General features: G+C 42.2%; 1 protein-coding gene across 1 annotated transcript in view; it reads right to left on the bottom strand.

The window, feature by feature from the left end:
* Positions 1-22,093, bottom strand: part of LOC126336093 (mucin-19-like) — a 749,219-nt gene that overhangs the window by 670,492 nt on the left and 56,634 nt on the right. The window lies entirely within an intron of this gene.

The raw sequence follows: 22,093 nt of genomic DNA, 5'->3' as shown, positions 1-22,093 counted from the left end.
CTAAACGTCATTTTTTCGGATGAGTCCAAGTTCTGTTTACAGCATCATGGTGGTCGCATCCGTGTTTGGCGACATCACGGTGAACTAACGTTGGAAGCTTGTATTCGTCATCGCCATACTGGGGTATCACCCGGCGTGATGGTATGGGGTGTCATTGGTTACACGTTTCGGTCTGCTCTTATTCGCATTGACGGCACTTTCAACAGTGGACGTTACATTTCAGATATGTTACGATCCGTGGCTCTACACTTCAATCGATCCTGCGAAACCCTACATTTCAGCAGGATAACGCACAGCCGCATGTGGCAGGTCCTGTACGGGCCTTTTTGGATACAGAAAATGTTCGACTGCTGCCCTGGCCAGCACATTGTCCAGATCTCTCACCAATTGAAAACGTCTGGTCAATGGTGGCCGAGCAACTGTCTCGTCACAATACGCCAGTCACTACTCTTGATGAACTGTAGTATCGTGTTGAAGATGCATGGACAGCTGTACCTGTACACGCCATCAGAGCTCTGTTTGACTCAATTCCCAGGAGTATCAAGGCCGTTATAACAGCCACAGGTGGTTGTCCTGGGTACTGATTTCTCAGGATGTATGCACCCAAATTGCGTGAAAATGTAATCACATATCAGTGTTAGTATAATATATTTGTCCAATGAATACCCGCTTATCACCTGCATTTCTTCTTGGTGTAGCAATTTTAATGGTCAGTAATGTAAGACACGCTCATAGGATTTTTCGACCCGGAAAAAGCGTTCGACAATGTCAAATGGTACAACGTATTCGAAAATCTGAGAAAAATGAGGTTATGTTATACGGAAAGGTGGATAATGTACAAGAACGCGGAAGGAATAATAAGACTAGAAGGGAAAGAAGGAAGTGGTCGAGTTAAAAAAGGGTGTAAGACAGGGATGTAGTCTTTCCCCTACCGTTCAGTGTATACATCGAGGAAGTAGTGATAGAAATAAAAAAAAAAGGTTGAAGAGGGGGATTAAAATTCAAGGTGAAAGTATGTCAATGATAATGTTTACTGATGACATTGCTATGCTCGGTGGAAGAAGAGGATTTACACTATTTGTTGCACGGAATGAACGGTGTAATCTGATCAGCATATGGAGTTAGAGTAAATTGAAGAAAGACGGCAGAAATTAGAAGTAAAAGAAATGATAACAGCAAGAAACTAACATGAAACTAGTGATCACGAAGTAAAGTAATTCCGTTGCATAGGCAGCAAAATTATCCTTCATGGACGGAGCATGGAGGATATAAAAGCCAGACACCCACAGGCAAAAGAGAGCCTTTCTAGCCAAGAGAAGTCTGCTGGTATCAAACATAGGCCTTCATTTGAGGAATTTGCAGAGGGCTGCGTCAAGACTGAAGACCCAAGAAAAAAGTGAATAGCTCGGTTTGTCGCCATGACACACTTTTTTCTTAAGCTAGTGCCAAAATTTGCCTAGCTGGGAGCCCCTTTCATTTTATTCCGTAGAAAGAGGCAAGAGTTCAGGTCGACAGAAAGTCAGTAAGCTGCCTTCGATGCACTGAAACGCGCGCTTGGTAATGTAGTAATGCCCCAGTATTGGCCATCCACAATTTCAGTTACTGTTTATCTTGCAACCCGATGCATCAGTTCGTTGGATAGCAACAGTGTTGTTGCAGAAACACACTGCTTACGCGTCACGCGCTTTAACAGCTACTGAGTCAAAGTAATCCCCCTATGAGCTTGAGGCCCTTGCTATTCTCTTTGTTACAGAGAAGTTCAAGTTCTACTTGAGCTTGGAGAATGAGACGCTCTCGCGTGTCATATCACGCCCTCGTAGAACAGTACCTAATGTTAAATGGGCGGTGCGTATTTTGGCGGTCAAGTTTCTAGTCAAACACATAAGGGGCAGCGAAAATGTCATTGCTGGCGCCCTGAGTCTTCGGATGAAGAGAATGGTTTTCCATGAGCGACTGATCAGGAAGCCAATTTCAGTGACATCTAGACAGAGATGCCTGCTTTATTTAGAGACCTTACCCAACAAAAAAAGACCCGGAATTGTCCCAGATTAAACAGCGTCTGCAGTTTGGAATGGTTGTGTCCGAGTACCAACTTATATGGGGCATTTTGTGTTTATAAACCATTTTGTATTCCGCCTGTAAGGCGGCGCGTGGGTCTGCTCCTGTAAACTGAAGAGTACGCCGAATGTAGGAAGCGAGTAGGAGCAGGTGAGGTAAAATTCTCGGTACTGCAAAAATGTGGTTTTACTAGATCACCTTTACTTTAGCAAGAAGCTGAATGCATAACTTTGTACTGAGGAGCACGTAGGAACGAAGCCGGATGTCTCAGGTTCTCCGAAGTTACACAGGCGAAATCTGTAGTGGCTAGTCCACTATGAAATAGGAACGATATTGCTTGGTCGTCGAGTCATCGAGTAAAACGGAAGTAATATCCGGCGTTCCCCAAGGAAGTGTTATACGCCCTCTATCGTTCCTGATCTATATTAACGACATAATCTGAGTAGCCCTCTTAGTTTGTTTGCAGATGATGCTGGAATTTACCGTCTTGTTAAGTCATCAGATGACCAAAACGAATTTCAAAATGATTTAGATAAGATGTCTGTATGGTGCGAAAAGTGGCAATTGACCCTGAATAAAGAAAAGTGTGATGCTATTCACATGAGTACTGAAAGAAACCCACTAAATTTCGATTACGCTGTAAGTGACACAAATCTGAAGACTGTAAATTCAAGTAAATACTTAGGGATTACAATTACAAATAATCTAAATTGGAAATCAAAACTCAAATCGCTCTAAGCACTATGGGACTTAACTTAACATTTGAGGTCATCAGTCCCCGAGACTTAGAACTACTTAAACCTAACTAACCTAAGGTTGGGTTTGGGTTGCTTGGGGAAGGAGACCAGACAGCGATGTCATCGGTGTCATCGGATTAGGGGAGGACAGGACAGGAAGTCGGCCGTGCCCTTTGAAGGGAACCATCCCGGCAGTAGCCTGGAGCGATTTAGGGAAATCACGGAAAACCTAAATCAGGATGCCCAGACGCGGGATTCAAAAGTCGTCCTCCCGAATGCGAGTCCAGTGTAACTAACCTAAGGACATCACACACATCCATGCCCTAGGCAGGATTCGAACCTGCGACAGTTGCAGCAACGCGGTTCCGGACTGAAGCGCCTAGAACCGCTCGGCCACAACGGCCGGCTAAATTGGAATGATCACGTAAATAATGTTGTGGGTAGAGCCAATCAAAGACTGCGATTCATTTTCACAACACTTAGAAGGTGCAACAGGTCTACTAAAGAGAGTTCTTACACCACGCTTGTCTGCCCTATTCTGGAGTATTGGTGTGCGCTGTGGGATTCGCATCAGGTGGGTCTGACAGATGACGTCGAAAAAATTCAAAGAAGGGCAGCTAGTTTTGTATTATCGCGAAATAGGGGAGATAGTGCCACACACATGATACGTGAATTTGAGTGGCAATCGTGAAAAGAAAGGCGGTTTCCATTGCGACGGGATCTTCTCATGAAATTTCAATCACCAGTTTTCCCCTTAGATTGCGAAAACATTCTGTTGGCACCCACCTACATAGGGAGAGATTATCAGCACTATAATATAAGACTATAATATAAGAAAAATCAGGGCTTGCACAGAAAAATTTTAATGCTCGTTTTTCCCGCGCTCCTTTCTAGAATGGAACGGTAGAGAGACAGCTTGAAGGTGGTTCAATGAACCCTCTGCCAGGCACTTTATTCTGAATAGCGGAGTTATCATGTAGACGTAGATGCAGATGTTGTTCTCAATGTGATGATACGAATGAAAATATCTCGATTATTTTCGAAACACGCTATTTTCTATGTAGCGGGAAATAGGTCGTTAATTACCACCATAGTGTACTCTTTTATCACGTATGTTTCGCGTGCCTGGGTCACCATTAATGCTTCAAAGCTAAAGAGCCTGAAGTCTTTCGATTCTGTTCCTGTCAACGTATAAATAAGATCGGAGTCCTCTTTATCTGCAGATGAGACTGTGTAACCTTTACACTGGTGATTTAATGAACCCTTACCTAATGTTTTCGGCATTGACCTTTCTCGTTTTCCGTCGCTGAGAATTGCGAAATAGGGTGAAAGGGAAATATGATTTAGTCTGCCTACATACCATTAACATGCTGCTGAGATCCCACAAAGATTCACGAAAAACTAAACTTCGTTGAACTTCGAAATAAGCTGAAAGGGAAGTATGATTTAGTGTGCCTACGTACCATTAATATGCAGCTGTGTTTCCTCAAAGATTCACGAAAAACTATACTTCGTTGATCCCATGCATCAGTTCAAATATTACGCGGATAGTGATTGGTTCAACAAATTGTACGAACAGACGATGCATGGTAAGTCACTCGTTCTATATCGGGCGTCACTATTTGTGAAATGCGTATAAAGTAGATTAATGGTTTTCTCAACTGGAACAATGGACTAACAATGGAATTAGACTATTCATTGTGAAAGCAACGCAACATATAAGAGGTTGCAAGAAGTTTTCATCGAAGGCCGTGCAGTCCAGGGTCGATATGCCAATCAGGCAAAATCGCCATGAGCACTGAGGCAATCACCCCACTGATGCACCAGTTTGATGATGCCCGTTTGGCAAAACACCGTGTCTTGATGTGGTGAGAAGTCTGTAACTGCCTGCTGCACATCCTCATCCCGTCAAGAATCGTCGATTCCTTCAAGATTTTTTAAGGGACCGAGGGAGTGATAATGGCATGGGGAGAGGTCAGAACTATATCGTCGGCCAGGGTGGCCGAGCAGTTATAGGCGCTACAGTCTGGAACCGGGCGACCGCTAGGGCCGCAGGTTCTAATCTTGCCTCGGGCATGAATGTGTGTGATGTTCTTAGGTTGGTTAGGTTTAAGTAGTTCTAAGTCTAGGGGACTGATGACCTTAGAAGTTAAGTCCGATAGTGTGCAGAGCCATTTGAACCATTTTGAACTATAGTGCGGGTGCCCGAGTGTCTTCTGCTTGACGTAGCTTCTGCGTTACGACATTTGCGACATGGGGCGAGTGTTACCACGAATCAGCAGCACCCCTTGTGGCAGTTTTCTGCAACGGTCGTTTTCTACAGGCACACTGTCTCCTACACACTATTCATTCTTCAATGGAAGTCTAACGGTGTTTGTCCTTCGACATCCAAGAAAAGAATAACAGCACGTTCGTCTTGTTCCGACATATTTCATAATAAGATCTCCGCATTTACGGTACGCACCTCGGTAAGACACTAATACGACACTAATCCCTGGCCTATATCTCGGTATTCATACACTGCCGAAAAAAAAAGTAGTACACTTGGGTAAACGACGTCAATTTTGATCCAATCACGGTTTACGCCACCTGGTGAACAGCAGTAGTGGCATAGCTACCAGTGCTCATATGTTTCCAACCTTTAACAAGGAATGTCACATGCGAAAGGTTCAGTTTGGTGCAAATACAGGGTGTTACAAAAAGGTACGACCAAACTTTCAGGCCACATTCCTCACACACAAAGAAAGAAAATATGTTAAGTGGACATGTGTCCGTAAACGCTTACTTTCCATGTTAGAGCTCATTTTATTACTTCTCTTCAAATCACATTAATCATGGAATGGAAACACACAGCAGTAGAACGTACCAGTGTGACTTCAAACACTTTGTTACAGGAAATGTTCAAAATGTCCTCCGTTAGAGAGGATACATGAATCCACCCTCCATCGCATGTTATCCCTGATCCGCTAATGCAGCCCTGGAGAATCGCGTATTGAATCACAGCCGTCCACAATACGAGAACGAAGAGTCTCTACATTTGGTACCGTGGTTGCGTAGACGCTTTCAAATGCCCCCATAAATGAAAGTCAAGAGGGTTGAGGTCAGGAGAGCATGGAGGCCATGGAATTGGTCCTCCTCTACCAACCCATCGGTAACCGAACCTGTTGTTGAGAAGCGTACGAACACGTTGACTGAAATGTGCATGAGCTCCATCGTGCATGAACCACATGTTGTGTCGTACTTGTAAAGGCATATGTTCTAGTAGCACAGGTAGAGTATCCCGTATGAAATCATGATAACGTGCTCCATTGAGCGTAGGTGGAAGAAACTAAAATGAGCTCTAATATGGAAGCGTTTCCGGACACATGTCGACATAACATATTTTCTTTATTTGTGTGTGAGGAATGATTGCTGAAAGTGTGGCCGTACCTTTGTGTAACACCGTGTACGTGAAGCAAGCACGCAACTGTGCCACGGAGACGCACTCGTGCTTTCTACAGCCAACTGAGCGAGTTTGACAGGAATCAAATTGAGTGGCGGGACGGTCCTTTGGGAGAGTAGCCACACAGGTTGGACTGGTGCGCCAGTTGCACAGTAGTCTTGTGAACGCCTCACAGCCGTAGACGAGATTCATGAAGCCCACACAGCAAAGGCGCCTTTCCCTCCCACATCCTCCACCCTTGGATCATCGTATTGAAAGTGCAGCATTGCCAGATCGTACAGCTACCACAGTAGATATAAAGAGGGCTTGTGAGGCTAGACGCGTCAGATCGTTGCGAACCGATTGTTAGCTGTGTGACTACAGGTACGAATACCTGCAGCTCGAATTTCACTGACGCCACAGCATCGACGTGTGCGGCTTCACTGGCGCCGTCTCAGAGGATCGCTTGGGAGATGGAATGGCGCACAGTGGCCTTCGGCGATGAAAGCATATTGTGCCCACACGCACGTGAGGATGGTTTGCGCCTACTACGTAGACCAGGTGAGCGCTGTCTCGTAGAATGCAATCACTAGCCTCACCCCAGTCTTTACAGTCTTGTTCGTGGTAAGTTACAACTCACATTCACATTTGGTGTTCCTGTAGGGTACGCTAACCAGCGCTCGGTACGTTCAGAACGTTGTCAGACAAGTCCTTTTGCCGCTCTTGCAACACGAACTAGATGATCCCACAGGCTAGTACTCGCTCACACACTGCTCCTGAAACTGAACGTGCTCGGCAAGACGTACAGCAACTTTCCTGGCCAGCACGATCTCCTCCGGACTTCTTTCCAGTCGAGCAGATGTGTGATATGACGAGACGAGAAGTGGTTGACGCGGCTCGCCAACCAACAACTCTTACAGAACTACGTGAACAGCAGGTGTGGCACTGTGTGTCCCAGGACAGTATTCGCCGCCTGTACGATTGACTGGCAATGTTACCGCGTACATTTCCGTCCGTGAAGGCTACACTGCGTTCTAGTGTCGGTGTTTCAGCTTGGGTCGATGCCTGGTAGATCATAACGGTTGGCTGCTGATCTGTAAATGTAAATGTAATCCATACGTACTCTTGCAACAATAAATCCTGAGCGACCTGGAAATATCTAAAGGGATGCACTATTTTTTTCCAGCAGGTTAGACCCTACCTTCATCGGAATCACGCTACGAAGGAATAAGCCACAACGACATCCTCAAACAGACATTTTTTGATTGCCCGTTACGCAATTTTTCTTAGTAGGTATGTGTAAGAACTCTATAATTTACACCGAGGAAATTGCAATACGTCTTGTGATACAAAGAATAGTGATGTGTTTCGAATCACTTACGAAGAAGCATGAGGAAATGAAAGTAGCTAGGGACATCTAAGGTAAAACTGTAATTTTACGCACTTAATGGTAACTTCGGTGTGGAAACAAAAGGTATATTACAGAGAACAGATAATTATAGCAATAAGTTGCATGAATCATCACACAAACTGTACATAATCCGATTTTGAAAGAAACAACCGTCTCTGCCACGACTACGAGCTAGAGACAAGTTTAGTACTTACTATCAAAGCAACAAAAACCCAGTGCATCGCCTTGGGGAGTATCACGGAAATTGCTGGTAAGTCTTATTTGTAGGTCAGGGTGCGCTGAAGTTAACTTGCATTATTTAAATTTTAAAGTCTGTTTCCCGGAGCACGCAGTGGATATCTCTTCCCTTTTTTCACCTTTTACGTTTAATGTGTACGCTTTTACCGTCTCGGGGTGTAGTGTTATTATCTTCTTGTTCGCCACTTGACTAAGAAACGGTCACTGTAAACTTGTAGCGCATTGAGATTGAAATGGCGAGTTCTTGTCTAACTTTTTGCTGAACTCTTGCGGACTGAAAACGCCTCTCTCGGTTTAATGTTTCTGAAATGGTTCGGCAAAACCGCTGACGGATTATAACAGATGCCTTGAGACCTAGCAGTCTGTTTAATTGAGCTCAGTTGCACTAAGTTACGACTGCCACTACACCTGTTTCCTGTAGCAGCTAAGTTGTGAAACTTTGCACTTAATTAGAACCGCACATTGTTCATTGCCAATCCATTGCGTATTTTATAACCTTACAAAATATAAATTGTATTTATGAGCAGGTCTAAAAAAATTTATTTCCGGTTTTCATCATATTTCCATAGATTAAGGTTTTATTCAAGTACTCTGAAAAGGATATTGCTGAAAAAAATTTTTTTTCGAGCATTTAAAGAGTATTGTCCTACACGTGTGTTTATGTGCCACGCCCTCTTTTGTGTCAAACACTTTTCTGCATACATATTGGATCTTTATATTCCCTACATTGCACGTTTGGATATTTTTTACTCCCGACTGTGTTGGCTATTCTTGGAATGTTACGGTCGGCATTCTTTTGTTTCTGCTGTTTGTAAACAACACGCTTTCAAACACGGAGTTAGTTTTGTTCAAGTGTGATTGCGAGTAGTTGTTATACAAAACTTTCAGGTATATTATGGTTAGGCAATTAGGAGAAATAAAGAAAATCTGAAGGTAATGAAGGGAGATTCTTCCATAAGTGGCAACGGCCTTGCAGCAGTGGATATACCGCTTCCCGTCAAATCATCGAAGTTAATTGCTGTCGGGCGTGTGCGGCACTCGGATGGGTGACCATGCGGGCCGCCTTCAGCTGTTGCCATTTTTCGGGGTGCACTCAGCCTCGTGATGCCACCTGAGGAGCTACTCGACCGAACAGTAGCGGCTCCAGTCAAAGAAAACCATCGTAACGACCGGGAGAGTGGTGTGCTGACCACATGCCCCTCCTATCCGCATCCTCAGCTGAGGGTGACATGGCGGTCGGATGATCCCGATGGGCCACTTGTGGCCTGAAGACGGAGTGATTTCATAAGTCCTCTACTGAAGATAAGCCATGTCATGGATTGTGTCCGCCAGGAGAAAACTCGTGGTGCAATTACAACAGGGCTCAGGCAACTGGAGAATCTTATTCTCACAAGCATTCTCTTCCTGCTGCTGTTGTTACAGCAATTAAACCTATTTTCAGAGACTTGGCTCATCCTGGCCTTCTAAGGAAATGTCTACACGGGCAGACACAGAACCCAAATGAATGTTTCAACAGTATAATTTGAAACTGCCTTAGTAAAACTGTATTTGTAGGCAAGGATACAGTGAAACTAGGAGATCATGTTGCAGTTATTACATTCAATTGTCGTAACATTGGAAGGTGTTGGGTACTGAAAAAGATGGGAATTCATCCTAGTGAAAATATGATCACTGGGCTGTAACATTGCGATAAAGTCAAGATAGCCGAAGCAGACAAGCCTGCATCTAATATGGTCAAGAAAGCAAGACAAACATCCGGGAAGGCGAATAAGAAGCTGGAAGACCAGCTAGAGGCCAAAGAAGGGCCATCATATGCAGCAGGACAGTTTTAATTTAGTGTAAGTAACAAATGTCAAAAGTTCTTCAAAGTCAATTTCCCGCAAACTAAAATTTTCAGTACATATGCTCCATTATACCAGAAACTATCATAGATAAATGAATGAAATTTTCAGATACTCTGCATAACATAAAAGCCACCTCTGGTACTACATTCATTAATATTCACAAAAAATATTTTCTGCAGAAAAATGTAAATATATTGTGTTAAAAAAGAATTTCTTAGAAACTATAAAATGGATAACGTAGATTTTAGTACAGTTGACTCTATTAGCATCATGTAACATACAATCAAAGTATTAAGGTCCTGCGTTAAATAGATTTTCAGAATTGGGTCAAATACTTGCCTCATTAACATGGGTTAGATAGGCAGGGTGTGGTCCCCTTAACTGCTGCGCTTCTACGTAACCAAAGCAATTATTTTTGGCTCTGGTACAGTTTACATGCGCAAAAATTAAATATTTATATAAATATTGTTGTTATTTTGAACCCAGTAGAACAGTCTTCAGTATGATCAAGGGAAAGTTGTTTATGAATAACAGGAACATGTTTTATTCCATGAAGGGGAAAATATTGCAACACCAAGGAGCAGAGTGACATAAACGAAAGTTGGTGTGCGTGCTTCTACATCTGAAAATATGGTGTCTGTTCCAGTTTCGCGCCAGTCGCGTGAGAGGGCCACATTAGCGCCACTATGAGTGTGTAGATTAGGTTTGCTTTAAACACACGCTATAACGAACTTCCTTTGGACGTGGCGAGTTGATGTCAGCCACGAATGCCTCTAAGGTGACATTAAACGCCATTATCAGCACCTGACTGAGTTTGGAAGAGATCGTTTAGAAACTGGATATTCCCTGTGCGATACTGCAGAAAGACTTGGCAGAAACTTAGTCGCTGTACATGACTGCTGTCAGCGGTGGTCGAGACTGATAACAGTCGCTAGGAGATAGGGCTCCGGACGGCCAGGTGGCATTATTGGGAGGGAAGAGCATCGTCTTCGGCGTATGGCTCTGGCGCAGCGCTACATCTGCAACAGTAATTTGTGTAGCAGCTGTCACCACAGTGACATAACAACTCGGTCACTTCAAGGACAGTTCCGACACAGATGCCCTGTAGGGTGCATTCCACTGCCCCCAAAACACCACAATTTGCCACTTCAATGGCCTGAAGTAAGAGCTTATTAGAAGGCGTGGTGGAAGTATACGGTCTGTTGGCTAGAAGGAGGCTAATTGAGAGCGTACAATCAACCCGTCTGCGTGTTAGACACACTGGATGTAGACGCGGAGCTATAGTCTGGCGTGCGATTTTAAATGCCAGCAGAAACACTCTCGTGATTAACCCAACCACCCTGACTACGAATCTGTATGTCAGTCTGGTGATTCGTCGTACTCTGCTGCCATTCGTGAAGAGCGTTCCAGGGTGCTTTTTCCAACAGAATAACATTGTCCCACATACCGCTGTTGTAACCCAACATGTCCTACAGAGTGTCGACGTGTTGCCTTGGCCTGTTCGACAATCGGATCTATCTCCAATCGTGCACTTATGGGACATCATCGGACGAAAGCTCCAGCGTCATCCATAACCAGCAGTAACCGTCCCTGTATTGACCAACTGAGTACGACAGGCATGGAACTCTGTCCCACAAACTGATATCGGGCACCTGTACAACACAATACATGCACTTTAGCACGCTCCCATTCAGCGTTCTGGCGGTTACCCCGTTTGTTGATGTACCGGCATTTCACATTTACAAAGGTCCATCTCGCGCTTGCATAAACCTGTGAATTTGCAATAATAATCACTTAAATAATAATAATGGCGTGTTACGAGGGCCTACCGTCGGTTAGACCGCTCGCCTGGTGCAAGTCTTTCGATATGCCACCTAGACAAATGTATTCTCGAAATTTCGTTATGTGCATTAATTATCTTTTTGGTGTTAGGAATTTTTCGCCTTATTGTATTATCTCGACGAAATGCTGAAGAGATGTTTGATGTGTTTTTGTTTTGCGTCTTTTGTTTTTGTTTAATTTTACGTGTTATTTATTTTTTTAAATTTTTTGAGAAACTGACGTTTTCTAGTGCTATATGATAGATCTGTGATTTTTTTTTTTGTTCTTACTACAACATTCCTCTGACGTTACAAATCAACAATTCCCCAATGAAACCGGGATTAAACATTGACGATGTCAACTTTGCTATAGATAGTGTTTATTTTTGAGTAACTGATTGTAGAACAAATTCCTTAAGTTGGGCAGCCCTTTATACGTGCCACTCAGCTTCAAGAAGGTTCATCACTTACCGTTTCTAGTGGAATCTAGTAGGATACTGATCACATATTAAACAAAGAGATTGAAAGGAAGTGACGCCCCTATAAGTATATAACACACCTAACATACAGGAAATACGGTTATGACCTTAACTGACCAAGGCCACTAGGAAAACTACCACGGCCTACACTTACTTTCTATAGTCTTCGGTAGGGCACAGTAGTCTTACAGCTCTACACTTAACGCATGAAAATTTATAATTTTTTCTCTGGAGGGTTCAGCTATGGCTAATGTGAATGTATCAGGGAGAAAGAATTCTTAATATGAAGGAACCGCTACATTTTCCTCTGTTGAAAATCCGAGAAGAAGTCTTCAGCGAGTTTCAGACTAGAAAGCCTGTATTATCATATTTAGTTTGTTCTTAAGGACTGCTCGATGTTCCAGGCTTATAACATTCATGAACATGTTCAGGTTTCTCATACGGAAGAAATTCAGTTATTTCCTATCTGAATATTTGTTTCTTTTTCATCTCCCCCTCCCTCCCCCTCCACATACTGCATTTATATACGTTGCTATTGCGTTCTGCTTTTCAAATTAACTGTCCGTGATCTCAAGGAATGAAAAACAATCTGAATGTCGTGATGTTCCTCATTGTTTTAACAGCTGAGAACTCACTTTGATTGTTTATTTCGAATTGCAGTCATGTTTTTGTCAGAGAATAAAGCAATAACCGAAGGCTACGTAACAAATTGTGTCTAGGTTGTTCGTTTACGTACGTAGCAAATTACGGTATTTACAATGTAAAATACCCCTTATGTTTGAAACATTCCCAAAGATTTCCCAAAATTTAATTGTATTTTTGTGAAGGGAGTAATTAGTGCGCTTTTAATCTTAATATTTCCAACTACGCGTTACCGTCAAAGAGTAATATCGAACAGTGTCGCGCTTGCAATCAGAGCACCGTTTCTCCAGCAAGTTCCTTGCTGCTTATTGTTTTACCTGCTTTTAAGCGAACGACGGTTTCATCCCGACTTTACGTAGCCCGATTTGTTTGTGTCCTTTTTCTCTCTTCGTTCACGGAAACACTTCAATCAATTAGCGCCACAGAACTGTGTTTCTGATTACAAGCTCAACACTGTTCGACAGAAATTAATAACTTAACAAAAACTCATAACTGCACGTGTTAAGAAGACAAGTGCGTAAATTGGGCCCCTGGATACAAATTAAATTTCATTTAGAAGAAATCTTTGGAATATTTTCGAGGCTAGCCGGTATTTTCTATTGAAAGCGCGTAACGACCTCATCAGCACATCTCGTGTAACGGAAATAATCATGCCTCCGTTTGATTGCAGCTCTAAAAAACGATCGGTAAAACATAATTGACAGTTTTGCTGTAACAACCGTTTTTAATATACATTAGCCGAAGGTCCATCCCTGGGAAAAGTTGTTATCGAAAACAGCGCACCTAAATGAGCTGGACACAACGAATCGGTTGCAGTTGCAGACCTGTAGACTTCATTGCTCCATCTCATACGTGGTACATAGCCGAATTATCTTCAGAATTGCTGAAATTCACGGCAGGTATAAGAACTAAAATTGTTGGAGTCAATGTCGAGAATGTGTGAAACGAGTGTCTTAACTTATTACGAGTACTGAGAGAAATCTGTAAATAACTCTGCTATCATTGTGGATTGATGAGTTTTTCTCTTTCCCGTGTGTTTAATCATCAGGCAATTTTTCATACTTATCGGCGTATGCCACCGTTGCAAATGTGACGATAATAATTTTCTGGAAATTGGATGTTAAGACACCCTTCCTCAGTGTAAAGCGTTGTAGATAACTTAATATATTTTCACTTATTACGACATTTCAGCTACTGACACTCAACTTTTATATGAGTTCTAAGTTTGAATCTGATGATTGCTGCAGCTGAAATGTAATGAGTGAAAATGTATTAAGTGATCTATTAGACTGTATTGGGGGGAATAAGATACTCATCATACTTCGACGACTGAAGATAAATGAATAATTTACAAGGTGTACAAGAACCATAGGAAGAGTAAACATGGAACCTAAAGAAAGACGAGATCGTGTTCAGAAGTGTGTAGGGATGGGTTTCAGATTATAACCACAGCTAGTCTGTCTGTGCGTCGAAGTAACAATGAAGAAAATGAAAGAAAATATGGAAAGAGAGATATATGTGCAAAACGAATAGATATCAATGCGAAGGTTCCTACACGTCAAAGGAAGGCATTCTGGCTGAATGCATGGAAAACTTTTTCTTCTTTTGAAAGAAATGTACAGCACAGAATATCACTTCAGAGTAAACTTAGCAAAACCGAAAGCGATGTATAGTGATAGAAAGCAGAATAACGATTTGTTTAATATCAAAATTGGAAATATATTGTAATGGAAGAAGGGAAGGAATTCTCCTGTCCAGGACGGCAGATTACAAATGAAGGCCTCAAGGGAGAAATCACAAGTAAATTATCACTGCCTAAGGAAACCTATTTTAATAAAGATTTCTCAGATAAATAACTGAGGAAGAAGTTCCTAGAAGTGAATTCTATGTGAAACCGTTGAACATTTAAATGCAAGGAGAAGAAGAAGGAATTGTAAACAATTGAGGTGGTGTGCTATCGGAGAATGTTAAAATTAAGTGGGCAGTAAATTACAAGAAGAAAAAGAAGGAACAGTACAGTTAAGGAAGACTGTAGAAATCCGAAACTAGACCAAGTGTCATGCTAGTGAGACATATGCTTCAGCGTGCAAGAATAGTTAACTCATCTTGGAAGGAGAAGCAGAGAGGAACGTAGTGGGGCGAACCAATGGGAAAATATTCATACTGGATTATAAAGCTGGGAGTTGTAGTGGCATGGGATGTTAGGAAAAAAGTTAGGAGACACAGTAAAACCAGTCAAAAAGTAGTTGACCTATAAAAAATTACAGAAAGTAGTACCACCCGTGGGAACGCCCTTGAAACACAGTGTGCTATATGTTCATTCTTTTCTAAACTCCAATAAAATAAGCACCTCTTAAATTAATTCCTAGCCAGAAATGAGAGTAAAATTACGGTTATTGTCAGTGACTGCCATACTAACTACCAAATTTCCTTAGTAATTTCTTATTCTCAGAATTGGTTTAATGTATAGTGGCGGATCCTACTGACTTTATGTTCAGCACAGGCCAGGAGAATAGGAGAGAGCGAGATAGTGACCAGACACTGAAGGGGGAGGGGGTTCAGTCTTCTTCAAAGGGCAAGCAACGGGAGGAGAAGCCATGTAGGAGTTGGGATAAGTATACTGGTTGCAGCCCAACCTCCGCTGGAGAGCCACTGTCCGTTTTTGTGCCGTAAACGACGGATAGCTATTTTTTGCTTTTTTTGACGTGGAGAGTCCGTTTGCGTCAAGGAGACGTGTTGCCAGCCGACAGTGAGAGGTAGCACAATATAGCAATGTCCTACATCCTGCAGGAAGCCCATATTCTTGGAACCGCTGGCTCTGACACGATGCAAAGATAAAATCTCTGATGTAGAGAGAAGAGGCCAGTGGGCTCTTTCCTGCTTAAGATTATGGTACACACAGCCGTGCTGCTGGCACTAAATTAATTGTTGTTCGTTAAGAAACAGTAAGAGCAGCTACCTTTGGATAATATAAATAATTCTGGAGTGGGAGAACCGAACTCGCTTCTGTGTATCTGGACAAGGCCTCGTTGGCGAAACGCGAAACAGGGCAGTGCTAGAAACCCCAACGATGGGTAAATTATGTTAAAAATAGTTATGTAAGGAAGACAGGTGCATTTTTAATATAAATGTAGTTGGTTGGCTTTGGGAAGAATCACTGTCATTGTTGATCACAATCATACACAAAGGCCACCCTCAAAAAGATAAATTCCTGCTTCTTGGCCCGCCAAAGTGGCCGAGCGGTTCTAGGAGCTACAGCCTGGAACCGCGCGACCACTACTGTCGCAGGTTCGAATCCTGCCTCGGGCATGGATGTGTGTGATGTCCTTATGTTAGTTAGGTTTAAGTAGTTCTAAGTTGTATGGGACCAATTACCTCAGATGTCAAGTCCCATAGTGCTCAGAGCCATTTTTGAACCTGCTTCTTGCTAGGAGAACTCTGGAGAGGGGCTTCGATTCTGGGATCTCAGAGGGAATTATGCTTCATTGCAGGCCAGATGAAATTTTAGTCACAACAGCCGCCATTCGAGTTCACCGATAACGCGAAGTACGGTGAACAATTGAAGTCTTCGCAAACCGAGCTGTAGCACGTACGCGAAGATTCCTGATTGATTAATTCAATTACATTTATTAGCAATCTTGAGCTTAGTAGGTGCTCAATCAAAGTAGTGAGTGGGTAAATGAGTTTTTTCCGTGTCTAGTTGTTTTCTCTCAGGTTTACATTCGGCAACCGCTGCACGCCCTCCACGAATTTAGTTGTCTCCCAAAATGACTTCAATGTATTCACTTCAGTCTCATTACCTGACCTTTACCAAGGTGCTGATATTTTAATTCCAATGTAAACTGTAAGAAAATTTCATGTACGTAACGGTTCCTGTCATTCTCCACATTAATTTGAAATCTATATGGGATTGTAGTGAATAGGGTTTTGTAGTAACCACTGTTTCATTCAGTAGTTTGATGAGCTCTCTATTTTATCATCTTTTGAATTAGAGCACCCATGTTTCACGTATGCTAGGGAAACCTGTAACTACATTCACGTTATCCTACGGGGAACGATGTGGTTATCGGTAAGATTACCCTGCACATATCTTTCTGTCATCCACAGGGGTATTTCGATGGCTCATCGGTAACCTGACAATTGTCCATAAAAGGCTGGAACAGACAAGTTAATAAAACATCACAAAAACTTTGGTACTTGCGTCAATCTGTCTTGTCGTACTGGCAGATAACTTGATGGAGAGTACACAGACTAGGTGATCAAATGTAATACAGAACTCACCTCTAGGTATCACGAGGACTCGACCTCGCAGAATAAAAGGAGGCGGTGATGTTCTGCTGTCATTATAGAGGCATTAACAGAAACGTCGGCATGTATGGAGCTACGTTTGACTTCGATCGTGGACTAGTCACCAGACGTCATCTGAGTAACAAATCCATCAGGGAAATTTGATCCCTTCTAAAGTTGCCCTTGTCAGCTGTTGGTGATGACACTGCGAAGTTGAGAGTCGAAGAAACAATCACAGTTACACAAAGACCAGACAGACTCATGTATAGACCGACAGGCAGCGTCGAGGATCCTGGAGGGTACTTTAGAAAATCGCAGTCCACTTGTCACAATGACTGAGCGCAGCGAGGTAATAAGACTGGGGCAGAGTGGTCAGGCACCCACACGTTTAGTCAACGCAAAGTGGCTCTTGAGGTGAAGTAAAGTGTGAAGCCGCTGGCTAGTGGACAGAAACGGGTACTTTTGTGTGACGAATCACGATATACCCTGTGGCAATGCGGTGGAATGGTTTGGGTCTGCCAAATACCTAGAGAACGATACCTGGCACCATGTGTCGTGTTAACTGTGAAGCACGGAGGAGATAGTGTTAAGTAAGGGAATGTTTCTCGCGATTAGATTGTGGTCCGCTGATTATGCTTAAGAAAACGATCAATGCCAAAATATATGAACACTTTTATAACATTGTGTACTGAGTACTGTAGAGGAATAGTTCGCCGATGATGACTGTATCAGCATGAGAAACCACCCTGTTATAAAACAGCGTTGGCAAGACAAAGGTCTGTATGCAATGACCTGCCCCGAACTGAACGCAATGGAATACCTTTGTGGTGAGACAGTAGAACGAACAACCAGTCCAAAGTTGAAAATTATTACATTTTGTTGACTCTGTGACTAGTTTTGGGCCGAAACTCGTTTTCAGATCATCGTAACCTAGTCGAAAATGGCATTTCTGAAGATGTCAGAAATGTACAATGAACATGTACGGTGCATACAGTGCATGAGTTCCAAGGTCGACTTTGCTCGAGACTCCAGCGTCCAATGTCACTACCTTCTTTGGTTTCGGCTCTTGAGGAAAAATGGACAGGTGTTCCTCCATATATACTTGGACACCTCACTTAAAATGTTCCCAGCAGAGCTGAAGCCGTCAATAGAGCGAAGAATGGACGCAGCCCATAAAATGTCCACAAAAAGGTGTCCGAATACTTTTTATCATACGGTGTATGCCTCGACCTTCAGCGCACTTTCTCTCTTAGCCTTTCACCATGTCGAGCTGAATCTTTAACGTTGATAATACGAGAGAGTATTTACAATCTGTTAAGGGATAAGTCTTCCTTCCCTAGTAACTCGAGATAATCAGCAAGCTCGAGTTAAGAGGCATCCCGAACAATGACCAGCAACATGATTTGTTATAGAGCAGTGCAGTGGTAGAAGACGTGTCACCCTGTGCATTAATATTGCAGAGGCGATACTGTAACACCCACGTTTAACTGCTGTCCCTTACTTGGTAATGCGCACTCAGGCAAAGTTCTGGCATTCCAATTTAGAGCTTACACAGATGCTATACCCAAGAGACAGCTTCCGATCAGGAACGCCAAGACACGGGCCTCAGTAGCTCCTGGTTTTATTCCATAGAAGCTGTATGTGGGAAAATGAATACTAGAAATGCCCTAAGGATTGCGTTTCCAGCAGGAAGAACTGTGAGCAGTAGTTCGTGTCACAGCAGCTGGTCTATCACAGGACATCGAACGCTTGTTCAATTCCAAGAAGAGACGCCTGTGACAAGAGAAGAGGTTTGTGGTGGAATGGGTCGTGGTAGTGGTTTAATAACAGCACATTATCACGGCATTCAGTAACAACATTGTCATCTGAAACCGACAAGCAGCTGACATCGTAAATCTGAATTGGACACCATTCAGATTTTCTTATAGGCCATTGTCATCGTGTGCTGAGCTGACAGATTTTTAAGATACACATGACTGACTATCGGTATTTTAGGATTTGGACAAGTTGCAGAATGGAATAAGTTAACAAGCGAAAGATCCGTGACCTGTTACAGTGTACGTACGTACTATAATATGAACGCGATTAAAATCTCTCTAAGAACATTGTGAGATACCGTCTGTTGCCAGATAGGAGAAATAAGGGCTGCTTACCGCCAAGTTATTTTTGTTGAAGGCTTCAGAACTAGTTCGGAAGTTCTAAGTGCAAAATCCATAACGTTAACAATGGATACCCGGGAACGAAAGCGATATACGGTGCTGGGAGTATTTTATGTCGCACGTACAGCTTCAGCGAAAGATTTAGAGCAACAGTAAACAGTAGGATTATAGAATATAAAGGTCATTGTGAACATAAACGGACGAACTAGCCAGCGTGCAACGGACCTGATCGTATCTCCGGTTTTAATGATATTCATGCGCTCTGCAGAACTAGTAATTAGTATTGTCGTTTATTCGGGAGAACAGTTCGGATAAACGATCGCGGTAATTGCTTCGACCATAAACAGAGAAGCTTTAGAATGAGCACCGGATCAGCACTGATTTTTTGAGCTTTTACGCAGTGAATAAAAAGACGGTCTACGCTACAGGTGTAGCGCTGATTTCATACAATTATGACGCAATTGGTGAAAGTACGAGGAAGCACTGTGTGACCTCAAAGCTTTCACCCAAAGATATGTCAGATTAGATGATTTGCTACGATACTGAGTCACAATGAATCAGCATGGGAGGAAGGTGTGTACTCCAGTACGACTGTTGACGGCTATATAATATGCGCATTCCTTTACTTACTGCATTAAACAAGGAGCACTCTGACGAGTTGAAATTACGTAAGACTGGGCATACTGTTATGAGGTTTAAAGCTTCGATATATTCTTTCTCACGTAAAATTTTAGATCTGTGGCACAGTAAGAGAGCCTCTTTGAAGCTTGGAACGTACACGTGAAACTAGAGGAAAGCTGATCACTTCCATCAGTCCGGGGCGTGAGCTCATACTGATTTTGGGCTTCACTGCTAATTCTAGGCTGGGATCGCATGGCCAGAACAATTTCTAACATGTCGTTGATGTACGTGTCTCAGATTACTTCGATGCTATTAATCTGTGACGAAATGTAGGTGAAGGCATCAAACCTCATCATCTACGACACTTACGGCTGTACTATGGACTTACTTTGAAATATGTTGAGAGACAGCTGCGGCACCAATAGAAAACACATAAACATTTTTGACTTGAATGTCTTAACCACTACACTTTACCGGATATTAAGGTTTCTTTCGGCTCCTTTCATGGATGGAGCGTGGGAAGAAGGCGTGTACTCCTGTACAATATCTATGGTACCGATTGCTTGATGGCTGAATAATATGTGGAGTCATACGCTTACTGCAGGTTACTGGAGTTATCTAAGGTGGTTCTTGCGAGATGTACCGCGTTTCCCTTATAAAGTGTGGCAGAGATTTCAAATAACATGGACAAACAAGCATCTGACAATGTCTCAATGAGTGCTGCTAGTCCGACCTGATATGGATCCTATACACATCGCCCTTTGTGTCCTAAACAGGACGGGAAAAAATATAATTTTAAAATTATTAACACAGTTAACCAATATTATCATGGTAAGCAAAAAATGAAAAAAGAAATTGGCAAAAAGTAAACAATAAATTGTTTTAAGGAGGTGGTTGCACTTCAGCTTATAACATAAAATTTTTCAGAAAATAATCGCTATCATCATAGAAAGCAACGAATATAACATAAAATAGGCAAACGGTAAAATATCAATTGTTTTAAAGCGACTTCACTTTGGAACCACTGGGACATGTAGTTTTGCATCATCCATCATTTCACTGCAAAGCAGATTCGCGTTTTCCCTAGGCTAGAAGCGACATCTCGAAACTTCCATGAACTCATAACGCCCAACAGAAATTATAGTCCTAAATAACAAGAAAAATCGGTCTAAAATTTAATGAACTTTATATTACAACTACATGATGACCCAGTGGTTTCGTTTTGCAAATACTCACGAAGGCAGTTATACAGACTCAGTATTACGTAATAACAACTTAGATATAGATAGTTTCACTGATATCCTCAATAGGGATAGTACAAAAAAGCCGCATGTCGGAATATCCTACAAGCACGTTGTACAATCTCCGTGCCGATGTTGCTTCAACGCTATAAGTGACTGCTAAGAAGCATTAAATTCGTAGAAGTACCTCATTGTGCCCCTAGAGGTCTCTGTCTTTCAGTATCAGCAGTGATTTCATGCAAATGGCACTGGTACTCAAAAACAATTATAAAAATGGTGATTTCCGGCAGAAACCACTGGGGCTCAAAGGGTTAAACAATTTTTAAATGTGATATGTACAGCTGCTCTGTACAAAATATCTTGTGGATGAACTGCAGTTTTCGCAAATCTTGCCGACGAATCTAAGTCTGTCGTTTATTTTACCTACAGCTGAGCTTACATGGATGTTCCGCTTCACATTTTTAATTCTGTTAACACCCAAGTATTAGTATCACACGAATGAATCTGGGAACGATTCATTAATGCTACAGTTAAACAATATTAAAGTTTGATGTATATTTTCTACGTTAACAGTTAGCTGCTAGTATTTGCTCGAGGTTGATATTTCGTCGAGATCTAACTGCATGTTACTGAAACTGGTAGCGGACAGAAGTTTCTCATAGATAACACCATCTGTGGAAAGTTGATTTTAAGATTACAGTTAATGCCCTCGGCTGTGTCGTTAATAAGTAACATGATCACGTTTCTTAGACCACTGTTACAGTTCGTCACATCCTGGTGTGTATTTGATACAGCAGTTTATTTTATTTCATGTCGTTACTGCACTATCCACCATGTACTCTTGAATCTGACGTATACTTTAAACCTGCACTGCCACACTGATGTGCACATACTGTTTGTTTTTGTATTCACTTCTCTCCATATGACTAACAATTTAATTTCTTTTTCATGCGATATACTTTTCAAGCTTAGCTAGACTAATGTATAAGTTATAAGAGTCAATTAGCTGCATAATGTTAAAAACTGCAATATGCTAGAGAAACTACATATTGGTCTTTTGGGTTGCATGTTGTTTTCATAAATAACATTAAAAGCAAACTTTAACCGGCAACGTGCTATCCTCTTCCAGAATTTCC

The sequence above is a fragment of the Schistocerca gregaria genome, chromosome 2 (assembly GCF_023897955.1).
Source record: "Schistocerca gregaria isolate iqSchGreg1 chromosome 2, iqSchGreg1.2, whole genome shotgun sequence".
Classification (NCBI taxonomy): domain Eukaryota; kingdom Metazoa; phylum Arthropoda; class Insecta; order Orthoptera; family Acrididae; genus Schistocerca; species Schistocerca gregaria.
This window is presented reverse-complemented; position numbering and strand designations above follow the sequence as displayed.